A 13,733-nucleotide genomic window follows, 5' to 3' on the forward strand; every position below is an offset into this window, starting at 1 on the left:
CACAGTAAAACAAAACCCAAGACCACCATCTTTCGTTTCACAACTTACCTTGCAGCTTTTAAACCAGCTGCTTTAGAAGCAGTTCTATACTCAGTTACTTACTGAAGACAGCATCTACAGAGGATCCTGTAACCTCCAGCTGTTCACTTTTCTTGTTTACACCTCAGCACTTGCTCCAATGTATTTCCCTACTCCACTCTCAGTGTTATACTTCACTACCACTGGTTCACACACATCCTTATTCAAACCTACGTGAAGGTTTTAACTCCTGGAGAATGATTAAAACAAACCAAAATACGACCATTAATAAATTATGCTCTTACCTGTAATCACTACTAAGTATGACAACTTACGATTGTTTTAAAAAGTAGGGTTTTTTTTTTACAGCTGCTGTATACTCGTGTCTATAAACCCAGAATACAAACTACATCCTGTTGCTTGAAGGACTCAAACACAGCAGGCTGTCTTCTTAAAAGCATAAAGCAGATTGTAATGATTCCTGCTTAGATTAATGTAGGTATGTTCCGCACAAACCTGTACAGCACACTTCACAGCTGGTTTTAGGGTTTCTCTATAAATTCTGTGGATTTTAATGAAGAACACCACATGTGAAGGCCTCTTTGGGGGTATAGTAGCAAAGAGAGGCCCAGATATGCCTCAGCTTATTTGCTCTCAAGAAACAAGGTAACAAGGGCCATGAGTGGAGGCTTCAGGAGAAATACCATGGCAAACAGCATCACCTGCCATCACCTTCCCTGCTGAACAGATCATCACTGCAGGTGTCTGAGCAATGCACTGAATCAAAACAGTCTGCATAGATCTGCATTACTACCTGGCAAGGATCATCAAAGAAATGATGAATCACCACTGACATAATGACAAATCTGAAATTTGCTGATTATTTGAAATCTCTTGAATAAGAAAGTTCTGTCACTTGCTGCCTTTAGGTGCTCCAGCAAGTGAGATGGGACACGATGCAGCACCCATTGAGAAACTGAGCTGCAACAACCACAGTGTCCAACTGCAGCCACTTAGCTGGCTACCATCGTGCACACACACATGCATTGCAAATCTGCATCTTCCAATACTCTGGAGTGTTACAGTTGACTAAAGAAACTAGAACTTGAAGTCTACCATTAGCAACAAGATGAAATGATATTTCTACAGACTAAACCCAGTGCCAGATTGAAACAAAGACTGAGGCTTTCCAATCTGAAGTACAAAGCACACGAATCAGGAAGATGTAAAGGAGATGAAAATTTCTGTCCAAATTTTGGAAGATTTAAGCAAACACTGAGGGAGCTGAAATTCTTTTTCAAAAACTGATGCAAGTAAAACCTTGAGTTGTGGGAGCATCACACTCTGGCTGTTTAACTACAACAGACACCTGCCACCTGCTTCCTAAGAATCTTTGCCACAGACCAGATGACAAGAAAGAACCAACACAACCATCCCAAGGCCGCATCTCCACAATGTAACCACTTGCTACATCTACCTCCCTGAAAAACATAACAAACTAGAACAGATGGTAGCTTAGAACTGAACCATTACTTCAATACTGTCAGCACTCCCATCTAAATGGCCTTTTTTGTGGGGCTGCCCTGAAACCATATGAAGATAAAGCAGATTAGTCTTCTGAAATCCTGGGTTACACAGGAGACTGCAGAAGCTGAAATATTTCAAGTAATCAATTCAGTAATCAATAAAATAGCTGAATGAATGTTTCAGTCTTCACAGCCTAGACTTTTTGCATGAAGAACTGACAATTATACGTTTAAAAGATAGCACAAGACCAGTGTTAACAACAAAACACGGTATCTTTCAATTTGAAGGGAATCAATCATCACACTACTGGGCTACAATGTAAATATAACCACGAAGAAGCTCAGAAATGCCTCCTAAAGCTAAAACTTCTCCATGAACTGGTGGAACAGCAGCATCAGAGTGATGAGCACGCAGCTCCCACAGTTATCAAGGGAGCAGGGTTTTAATACACTTTGTATTTAGTTTGTAGTGTGCAAAGCTAATCTTACCACTTTTAATTACAAAGCATGAACTACCAAAAATATAAAATTCCAAGCACAGAATTTGCTAATTTAAAAACATGAAGTGAAATTCCAAAAAGGAAATAAATTCCTACTGCAGACAGTTGGATCTGTGTCCCAATAGATCCCACCCCTACTGTTAGCACCTGCAGTCTCCCTGCCCTCCCAGCTCCTGCACTGTCTATCCTCCACTGTGAGCTTCCTTCTGTTGGTACCTTCCACACTCAGCCTCACAGTGTCACACAGCAGCCTCTAATAACACCAGCATGACAGCCATGTTTTATCCCAGACAAATAGGAAGATGAGATTTTCCTCACACATTATCTTTTGCTATAATAACTCCCAAATGGTCACTAATGCCACAGAAGCCTTGTAGTTCTGAGGGTCTCCTGGAGGGTGAAGGAAAACGTACCAACATGCTGTACGCACACCCCACAGGACTCTATTTCAAACCTTTAAACTTTGGAGAATGCTCAAGTAAACCACCTGCAACATCAATAGGTCTCCATAGAGCCAATCCACGTGTCCAATCTATATGTCAGAACTGGGGTTAAATAAATACTCCAATTCAATGGGTAGAGGAACAATGACAAAACCTCCGTCTTGTGATAGCTTATTCATTGACATGAACCAGATTTAGTTCAGGCAAATGTTTAACAAGTGCAGCACTTCTCTGGAAATTGGTCACTGTAACATACAGCGCACACTGCACTTGCAAAAGTCAAATATTTGCACTTATTTCACACAGATAAGTATTCTATTATTTCACAGTTTTCCACAGGCAACCTTTACATCTTTATCCAAACCTGGAAGGTTATTGTGAATGCTTAAGCAGCATTCAAAAATGATATTCCAATGCCTTTCTGGTAAACTCAATTTAACAAGCAGAAAGTGAAGTATGCCAGTTACTCACAGGAGCAATGCCCATTGATTGTAAGATTTCTTCTACAACTTCAGGTGATGAGCACTTTAAGATTGAATTAGAAATGTCACACATCACCATTAATCTCTAATTAAAACAGTGTGATAAACTGAGAACACATACCAGCAATTTAGGTTGGACAGCTACAGAGACTTATTTCCAATGTTGAATGAGGTAGCCCAGTTTTTTTTCCTAAACCTCTGGCATTTCCCTCCTCATTCCCATTCCCCTCCAATAGCTGGAACAAGAAGTGTCTTTGAAGACAACATCACACCTGACAGCACACATGCTTCACCAACCATGTGTATTTAGAAAAGAAACAGCCCTGCTGCCCTTAGACAACAAACAAGTGAGTGCCACACTAACTTGTTATCTGCAGTTTTCCTTTTCTTTTCCCCACTCCTTCACGCTGCAAAGTTTCCTTACCCTCCATACGCAGCACTGCTCCAGGAGCCAGCGCCTGAACAGCCAGGGCCAGGAGTTCAACTTCAGGTGAAATCAGTGAAAAGAAGCAGGTCACCACTTTCATGTAAGCTAGTGAGTTGGGTTAAAGACCAAACTAAATACATTCTTGCCTTATGAACATTTTGTAATATTTTAATTATTAATTTTTAATCCAGACTCCAAAGTGATACAGTCACAGAAGCAGCAAACATTCAGCTACATGCACACCTGTGAAGGCAACCACAGGAAGAGAACTTCATCAGTGACAAAACAGGTAATTACTTCAGGTCCTGACAAGTAAGAAAGGTTGAAAATTGAGGAATCCTTACAAAGAACTCCATCTAGCTGTGCTGCAAGTAAATCAAGGGAAGAATAAATCATGGTACTGGCAGAACAAAAATTACAGCATTAGAAAAGTACAAATGTCACACTTGGAGCAACAGATCTCAATCCAACTAAACAGGTATGAGACCTGCAGTGGAAAAATCACCATTTGGATACCTGATTGCTCTAACTGTCAAGCAAGAGTAATGATTATTAATATATAATTAAAAGACAGCAAGCATTAGGGAACAGGAGCAGGTACCAGGGATGGATGCTGACCAAAAGCATGTTAAAAATTAACAACACGCTGTTTGTCTCTTCAGCTCTGCTCAGCCTTCCTTAGCATCTTCCACTGTAGCAGAAGGAGCAGAGCTGTAGAAAGCAGCACCTGCTTCACATCATTCTCAGAGGTAATACTGCAGAGTGCATGAAGGACCTTGCAGTCAGAAAGTCCATCACAACCACGTGAGACTTCAGAAATCAAACAGCCGGTCTTATTTAAGTAAATGAACATGCTACCTGCTACAAGCTTATACTCTCGATGAATATTACACTGCAAATCACTTTCCATTTCATAACATAATGAATAAATGAGATGCGGAGTGTAGCTTATGTCTTTAAGTTGTTTTTCTCTATTCAAGGTCTCTTAGACCTGATCTGGTTTTACTTTCTCTTTGTATAAGTTCAAAGATTACCAGGTATCTTAGCTAACGCTGAGAGAAAAAATACACCCAGCCCCTGACAAAAACCTACATCTATAAATAAAAGTAAGCACAGAGAACAAAGATTTTACAGAGCTCAACCACCTTCTCTTAAGAGTCCCAGGTTCTGTATCGTAACCCACCCAGCCTAATACCTGAGATCAGCACAGCTCCAGAAACGATGCCACTTAGCATTCCCCCTTTTCAACAAGAAACAGTGTTTCACACAGCAATACTTCAATGATCCACCTGAAGCAAATAGGCCTCTTCTGCTCAGTGACACCACTATTTAAATCTAAGCTCCGAACTTCAGAATCACAGATCTAAATGCAAACATGTAAGTACTGCTGCTTTGCACTGAAACAATAGGCACCTTCCAGGAGCAGTTTAGAATAGCTCAGGCAGGTGGGCGGAAGGCAGGCGTTATCAGTTCCTAAATGGGAGGACTGGCATAAAATGTTTTTTAAAAGGGAATAGCACACTAACATAGCGCCGGGTTGTACTGTTGGGTTTGGTTCATTTTAAAGGACAAAAGATTTGAATAACCAGCGTAACAACATCTCAGATCGTGTTTCCTCAGAGGGGGGAAAATCCTTGATGTTTATCAGGAAGTTTGTTCTATGTCCCACTATAGTTAAAGCAGAAATTCCAGGCATAACTTAAAAGGGGGCCCTAAGAAACAGGGCCTTGGTTACTTTAAAATGCTCTTTCCCTGTCTGTCGCATTATTTTCATTTCTATAAAGTGTAATTTGCAATTCTGATGAAGAAAAAGATCAATCCCTCAGCTGCACAACTCTGCCCGATGAAGTAAAAGCTGGAAGCCAATCACTTACACAACACTCAGGTCCTTATTGCTATTTTTCTCATACAAAAGGCATGAAGAGAAACTACCATTCCCTCTCCAGAAGGCAGGCATAGAATTAGCTCTGGTGACAGCCATTCCACAGCACAAAAACACAAACAAGCTGATGGCCTAAAATCATTAAAAATACTTAATTTGGGAGGCAGTAAAAAGTAAAATAAGCCAAACAATCCTCCCAAGCAAGACTGTAATCCCGGCTTGTCTGCTTCCTCTTCTGAGGTGAGCCCTCACTTCAAAGCTCACCTACAGCACAACAAAGAACAGTTACTGAAATCGACCCAGGCAAGTGCTCTGCTCCAAGACATACCTGCACATTCACGCTCCTTAGCTGTGAGGGCTCAAAGGAGTTCCTCCACTTACACACAGAATGACAGAAATTAGAACATTAAATGAACACAACTGGACTGCCAAACAGAAAGGCTTAACAACGAGCAGCATCAGTGACAGCGCACCCAGAAGCTCCAGCATTGCGCTCCCCTCCTGCTTTAACCCCACTGACATCTTTTCCTTTATTTTTTAGGACAAACTGTATTGCTTTTGCTGCAATACAGAAAGCATTTTAACAGGGTTGAGTATGTTTACTACTTTGTTTATATATCTCTCGCATTTACAGATGTTTCTGTAGACTCTGTCACTGACTGATACCGATAATGCCATTAAATTATCTAACTCCTGCAGATGCAAACATTTTTTCAGCCTCACTTAACACTGTTTTCAAGCAGCCCTAATGCAAGTTTTCTTAGAAACAATGAGAAACAAAGCCTCCAAGAGAAGCACCTCGCTGCTCTAATACCTGCCCTCCCACCTGCTGCTCAGCTCTGCAGTTCACTCTCACAAGCTGTTTTGAAACGTCCAACCAAAGAAACCAAACAACTCTGTATTTCAGGAAATGGCTCATCACACACACACATAAAACACCCTTAACTTTACAACAGGAACAAAAATAGAGTGAAGAAAACGAGGCGATGTCTGTTAACTTATAAATTCATACGAATAATCTCTCGATCTCTCTTAAGACCCAAAATAACTGTTTAATCTGTAAGAAGCTTTCAAAGTTAGCACTCAGAAGTCTCAGTTATTTTCCACTGCAACGTCACCTCTTACACATACGGCATCAGTTCTTTGTTTTAATACAAGAAAACTCACTCCAGGTTAGAATGCCGCATATTGCTCTGATGATCACTTGGAGGTGAACGTATCCAGAGCAGTGATTAAAGCTGTCAGTCAAACCACAACTAAGAACGCACAGTAGACCAAGTTCGGATTCAAATGGCTGTAGCAAAGAGTAATATAACTGTAATTAAATTAGAACTGCTTTGGACTTTCACTAGAAGAAGAAAGAATTAAAATTTGTTCTTCAAACAAGATGTCTGAAAGGCAATAAAACCCACTGAGCTAATGACAGATTGCAGCCGATGTTTCATTCTTCTTTATGCATAACTTGTTCGGGTCAATTCAAGCAGTAGCTGGACCAACTGCCAGCCAACTGGCTCTCGATACTAATTGTCTTCTCAGGAATCCCAGTTCACATTTCTCCTCCTTCCTCTGCCAAAAGGATGAGGGTAAAGGGGCAGAGATTAAAACAAAGAGCAATGAGGAACACTGAGAAAAAGAATGTTTCACAAAGAGAACTGTTTGTGATCCTTTCTATCCTACCTGAGCTATAAAGATTAACTTCTCTGGGAACATCTTCCGAAGCTTCAAGGGTAAAGAATGCCACGCAAATGACAACAGATGGCCCAACTGCTACACTCGGTTTTCTCTCCCCACATACATAGATGCTAAGCTTGTTTATCAGTTTAACATCACAGATTACACCTATCGCAACAAGCTGAACTCCTGGATTTCAGAGCCAATCTAATAAAGGCGTTCACACCCTCAGACGGCACCTTCCACTCGTGCTTGGTTGTTATTGCCACACAAGGTCACAGACCCCTGTGAGGAAGCAGGAGAGTTAACAGCCAGAACTCGGCCGTGTTTCCAAAATAAAGCGGCGGCAACAGCAAGAGGGAACACACACCTCCAACCACACTCGTGCTGGGAAACGCTGCTTCATGGCACAGCTGTTATCCCACAGGAACAAAGCAAAGAACTCCACACAGCAGCCTCCCCCGGCCGAGACCCCGAGAGACAGACAGGACGGGGCTGAATACAAAGGGAAGGGGCCGTGTTGCGGAACTGCCGCTGAGAAGCAGCGCCTGGGCCGGGAGCGATCCCGGAGCGCCGAAAGGGCCAAGTGACCGGTCCCGGCTCCCGGGAGCCCGGGCAGGATGGCGGAGGCCGAGCGGGGCGGCGACACGCGCTGCCGGGGAACAGCGGGGCCGGGGGATGTGGGCTCGTGCAGGAGCCGTGCAGCCCCACACACAGGCCAGAGGTCCCGGGACCGCCGCCGCAGGCACGGAGCGATACCGCCGGCTGCGGCCGGGCCCCCGGCTCGGCCCGGCGGGGAGGGGACAGCGCGGCGCGCCGAGGCCGCTCGGTGAAGCTCCGTGGGGCCGGAGCCCCTCAGGCGGCCGGGCCTACAACCGCGGGGTCCCCGCGCCCCCCGCCCAGAGCCGAGGAGATCGGCGGAGCCGCAGCGCTGCCCCTGGAGCTCCCATCCCCGCCGCCACCCCCCGCCTCCTCGTCCTCCTCCTCGTCCTCGTCCTCCTCCTCCCTCCTGCCCTGCCCGTGCTGCAGAGCCCGCTCCCCTCACCGCGCACGGCGCCGTTCAGCTCCTCCGTCCCTCGGCCAAGATGGCAGCCGCTCCGACCCAACCCGAGGCAGCGACTTTCCAAAGTCGGGCGCAATCTGCGCACGCGCGGAGTCGCCGGAGCCGCCACGGGGTGGAGGTGACTACAACTCCCAGCGTGCGCCGCGCCATGCTCCGCGCATGCTCAGTGCGCCCCGCGGTGTCGCCCGGCGGGGTGGGTTGTCGGGTGCGCGGCCGAAGTGATCGGCGGGTCACACACAGCGACGGACACAGGGCAGCTCACACAGCACAACTAAGGCAGCATCTCTGCAGGTGAAGCCCAGGCCAGCACGCAGCTCTGGCTGCTTTCCCCAGCAGGACAGCACCCAGCGCCCTGTTTGCATCACATCTGCTAAGGCAGATGTGGATTAATGACATTCAGTATCACTTTTCAGATACACCATGTAAATTCTCTGTTATCAATATTTTTCCTCCATTTGTAACTTGCACTGGGGCTAAAAATGTTTTTTCAGCATCAACAACCCTAATCTCTTTTTCTATTTTCCAGCTTTTGATGCTTCAAGTCAAGTTCCACCAGTGTTACCTGTAACATCCATAAAGAATGCATTCCGGGTGCACACACCACTGATGATTTTCTGCTTCCAGGACAAGATGAATGTTGTGAAATCATCCCATTCAAACTCTTTCAGAATTTTCCCTGTTACAAATCACAGCCTTTATATGAGCTGCTACACCAACACCGAATAATGACTTAACACCAGACTGAGGTAGCAAATGCAGATGAATTTAATTCAGTGGCAGAAGCGACCCCAGCACCTCCTCCACCAAACTGTGTTCCAAGCACTTGCCCCCAGTGTGTCCTGTTGAATTGGGGCTGCTCCCTTCCAGAGGCAGATCTTGGACCATTTATCTTTGTTGAGTTTCTTGAGATTTTATCCACATTCATTTTGGACTTCACTGTGTCGACAACAAAAAGGCAGTCCTGGTACTGAAGGGACCATGGTGACCATGGAAGCAATTCTGATGGTGTGAACAATTACCTGTTCTGGGCTAGACACAGCCCCAAGCAAATATCATACAGTGACTGTTGAGTAGTCATCAGATGTCATCAATTTCGATTAGCTGCTAAGCTACTTTAAATCTTTAATAACGGCTTAACACTTCTGCCTGCCTTAAGGTTTTGTGCAGCTGCTGATTTAGAGGTGTACGAATATTTCATTTTCACAGCATTTTCTTTATGACTGCATTTCAAAGTACTTTGTAAACATCTATAGAGCAAGTCTTCTTAAAAACAAGTCTCCTGGAATTTGTTTTAACTGGATCATTGCTGCAGAGAATGAGTTATAATTTAAGATCAAACTTATTTTGAAATTATCATCTTTAAGAAGAGATTATTTTTCGTGCTGCCTTATAATCAGTTGTTTTCACTTGTGAACATAGACATAGTGTGGTGGTAGAGCGTGCATACTTCTAACCACCTTTAAAATCAGTATTGATTTCTTTGGTTGGGGATTTAGGAAAATATCAGTAGGAAAATATCAATTAATTCCTGCTAACTGAACAAAACCTTCAAGGTTGGCAAGACATTGTTATTACTTCCAAGTAATCTAATTAAAGGGTAAAACAAAGACACTTAATTATTTTATCATTCAATTGATCTCCAGTGCATAATCAGAGAACCAGGAGGAAGTGATTAGCTGTCTTGGGAAAGGAAATGACACAGTCATCCAAAACAGGATGTTTTAAAGGGAGGATAAGATACTGGGAAGATCGTTACTGTCTTCCCACACAGAAAGCTGAATGTGATTTTTTCCTGGGACTGAAGAACATTAAACAACAAATCTGCTGGGGATTTTTTTTGGGAAATGATAGGGAATGCTGATGCTGGGATGTGTGAAACAGAATCATAGAATGAATCATAGAATAGTTTGGGTTGGAAAGGACCCTTAAGGTCACCTCACTCCAACCCCCTGCTATAGGCAGGGACACCTCCCTCTAGACCAGGTTGCTCACAGCCCCATCCAGCCTGGCCTTGAACACCTTGAGATAGGGGGCACCCACAGCCTCACTGGGCAACCTGTGCCAGTGTCTCACAATCCTCACAGTAAAGAATTTCTTCCTGATATCTGGTCTAAATTTGCTCTCTTCCAGCTGAGAGCCATTTTCCCTTGTCCTATCACTACATGCCCTTATAAGAAGGCCCTCCACACCTTTCCTGTAGGCCCCTTCAGGTACTGGAAGGCCACTGTAAGGTCCCCCTGGAACCTTCTGTTCTCCAGGCTGAAGAGCCCTAGCTCTCTCAGCCTGTCCTCTTAGAGCAGGTACTCCAGCTCTCTGATCATTTCCATGGTCCTTCTCTGGATGTGCTCCCACAGCTCCATGTCCTTCTGGTGTTGGGAGCTTACTGGAATTGGATGCAGTACTCCAGGTGGGGTTTCACAAGAGCAGAGCAGAGGGGCAGAATCACCACAACCTACCGTGTGTTCTTTGATTGGAAGCTTTGCCCTGCTTTTGTCCTCACAGAGGTCTTGGAAGCAGCCAGCACTTCAGCTGGATCAGTGGTGAAATGGCACAGCAGGTTTACAGGTTCCCAGAGGCACCCTTGGGTCCTTGCTATGGCCTTGCTTTCCAGACCCTATGTCTAGGAACACATACATACACATATCTCCTTCTGCCAGACCTTTTATGAAGAGTTTTCGAAATGGGAAGGATAGTAGAGAAAGAGCCTTTATCTTGTTTAGCCACCAGTTTACTCCTGTCCCACCCTGACACTCACCCTCATTTGTACACTTGCTTATTATTTACAACAGAAAGACTGAATCATTCCCTGACTGTTTACCTCTTTCCAAATTGTTCTGGTATAAATTAGCTTGTGTTTCAGAGCAGAACAGGTGCTGATAAAAAGCTGTGTAATATCAAAGCTAACACAAAAGGAGAAGCTACAGTTTAAATGCCTGGGGCTTGATCCCAAGCCAAGTAAAGCCAATTAACTTTTTTTCCATTGTCCTATTTTCCATTCTTTAAATGTTTATCGCTTTCAGGATTGCATATCTCCTTTACTTTATATAGTCCTTTACACCAGGATGCCTGAATGCTCTCCACTAAAAACTACAGAACATCCCAAGCTATAAATTCCCTTGAGTAAGACATCATGTTATGAGTCTCACTACATCTGTCTGTCCCTTGGAGCTGAAGCATTACACTTCTAAACAATAAAATGTGAACAAAAGCTCTGGTTTTGGACTGCAGGGAAGCAAACAGGAAAAGATTTTAGCTATCTCCCGCTAGTAATAGTCTCACTCTTTCTCTCTATTTGTTTTACCCAGGCTTTTTTGTATGCTCAGTAAGCATGAAGTAACTGGGCAGCTGAATTACAGACTTCAGGTGAGGAACAGGAAGGGCAGAAGTCTTGCTGTTCCAGTCCCATCGCATGCCATTAACATACCACATGCAGTGTTCATAATTTCCCAGACTGGTTTAAGGGGGAATTTACTTGGTTAAACTTGCTCTACGAGGCTCAGTGCTTAGTCCTCAGTTCATGCTGTGCTCATGCTCACTATGACTGGGAGGCAGGAGATGACGTTGTACTGTCTTACCACCAATCCAGAGTCAGGATCCCAGGGACTGAACCAGACTCCTGTACATCAGGCTCCTCAGAGAAACAAAACATGATATTTTTTCTTTTGTTAGGGTCACACTGAAAATAAGAGTCAAGAGGTAAAATTAGTTCAAACTTCTCTTCCTACTAGCTCACTTTTGCTTCATATACCATGCTTCACATACAAATAGCATGTTCTCAAGTAAATAATTTCTAGCATTCTTGCAACAAAAACATAGCCTTCTTTTAACCCTTAGACTAACCTTACTCCTCCAAATGGAACCAGCTTGGTCATACCAATCTCTTATGCAAATATTGGTAGTCCTCATCTAGAGCGAAGCTGAAATGAAGGCTCCCTCTGCCCTCTGTTGGGCAGTTGATGACAAAGTGGCAGCACAAACATTCAAAACCTGGTGAAGTGTGGTACGTCTCTACCAAGGAGCAGGGAGGAGAAATTTAGCTGCAGTGAATCTGGAATTTGTTGAATTTAACACCACTGAGACAATTGGTATAGTCACTGGAATGCTAGTGCCAGTTACAGCAATAGAAACCTTGCTGTAGTACAAGTCAAAGTTCAACTATATCTCCAGTTTTGTTATTCTGTATTGCTGCAAAGGACAATAGTGTGAAACAGCATTGTGAAGGACTTTGCTAAAACACATAAAGCACTACATGAGATTCTGCTTGAGACAGGTTGGCAGAGGTCACTTGCAGCATGAGCTGTAGCACATCTGTGGCTACTATAGGTATGTAGGTATGCTATCTGTAATGACACTATACTAAAAGCCAACTTTAGGCATGAACAAAAGCTCAAGGCCACATGTAATCCTCACTAAGCTAAATTAGTGTGAGTCACATATGTAAGAAAGCTGCTGCTGGCTGGGGCCTTCACAGCCCTTCTGTGGGCTCTGGCTAAGAGTAGAGTCTGCAGAGCCAAGCACTTTACTTGGAAGATGCCAGTGATGGCATCACTGTTACAACCTTCATTAGGCACCTTCTGATATTTACCATGATGGAACCTAACGAGGTCATCAAACACTCTCGCTGCACAGAATGGCTTTTGCTAACTGAAACCACAGTTATCCAGCACCTCCTGCATCTGCATCACTCAGTACAGGGATTCTTCAGTCTCTCTTATCAAGCCACCATGCAGAGTAAAATATTAGTCTCCTAATTCAGGGTGCTCCTGAGTGCTGCTGCGACAGAATTGTTGCTCTCCCCAGACACAAATGAAGTTCTTTTTGCAGAGGTTGTGTAAGTAAGAATTTCCTGGGTAAGAGTGAACCAAGGTACAGAACACAACATCAGATGTTTTCACTGACGGTGGGTACCACTTTGAGGGTTTGATTTGTCACAGTATTTGGCACTGTTCCACATTTTCTAAGGTCAGTGATATACCCTGAACTTTAGCCCGTGCTGCCTGGCAGAACACTGGTCAAGGAATACGAAAGAGCATAGTCTGCTCATTGTGTTCCCCAGGATGGCAGCTACTTGGGTGCAGCATACCCTGAAGGACGCCCTCAGCATTTTGGTGTGCAGCAGTGATGGACTGTGTGACTTTCTGGCAGACACCTGGCATCCTGCAGATGATGATGTACTGCCTGGCAGCTGCTCTGGGTGAGGTGCTGTGGGCTGACCTGCAGGTTGCCCTGAATGGGAACCAGGATTTCTCTGAGTTAACCAACAGACCGTTCTCGTCACAGATAACCATCTTTTTGCCTGCTGTAACAAATGAGGTACAACCCCAAAGAAAAAAGCCTCATTTGCTGTACCCTTCTAATTCACACTCTGTGCAGATCCTCCCAGTGCAATAAGGGAAAATACTGTTGAGCAAATCATGAGCATTCTTTTTAACAGTGATCCTGTCAGATTACATAAAATGCTTCTTATAATGTGTATAATATATAATTTGCCCTCAACAAGCAACTAATTGGTTTAGTACAGAGTATCTGTGTGAAGTATCACCTGTATTACACAGAAGTTTAGACAGATGTTTTTCCTCCTAGTCTTGAAATCTGTTTCCTAACCAAGCCAGTAAGTCCAATCTCCCTCTCTCCCTCCCTCCCTTCCTTCTTTCTTTCCTCCCTGCCTTCCTTGCCTTCCCTGTCTTTCTTCCTTCCTTCCTTCCTTTCTCTCTTCCACCC

At 44.1% G+C, this 13,733-nt stretch overlaps 1 protein-coding gene across 3 annotated transcripts in view; it reads right to left on the reverse strand.

Moving 5' to 3' along the window:
• ITCH (itchy E3 ubiquitin protein ligase) overlaps window positions 1-8,110 on the reverse strand; it is a 57,507-nt gene extending 49,397 nt beyond the window's left edge. For all 3 annotated transcript variants that reach the window (XM_015881349.2, XM_015881347.2, XM_015881351.2), the window contains exon 1: window positions 7,995-8,110. The gene's annotated coding sequence lies outside the window, so the exon portion shown is untranslated. The remainder of the gene's footprint in view (window positions 1-7,994) is intronic.
• Window positions 8,111-13,733: the final 5,623 nt, after the last annotated feature.

The sequence above is a fragment of the Coturnix japonica genome, chromosome 20, assembly GCF_001577835.2.
Source record: "Coturnix japonica isolate 7356 chromosome 20, Coturnix japonica 2.1, whole genome shotgun sequence".
Taxonomy (NCBI): Eukaryota; Metazoa; Chordata; class Aves; order Galliformes; family Phasianidae; genus Coturnix; species Coturnix japonica.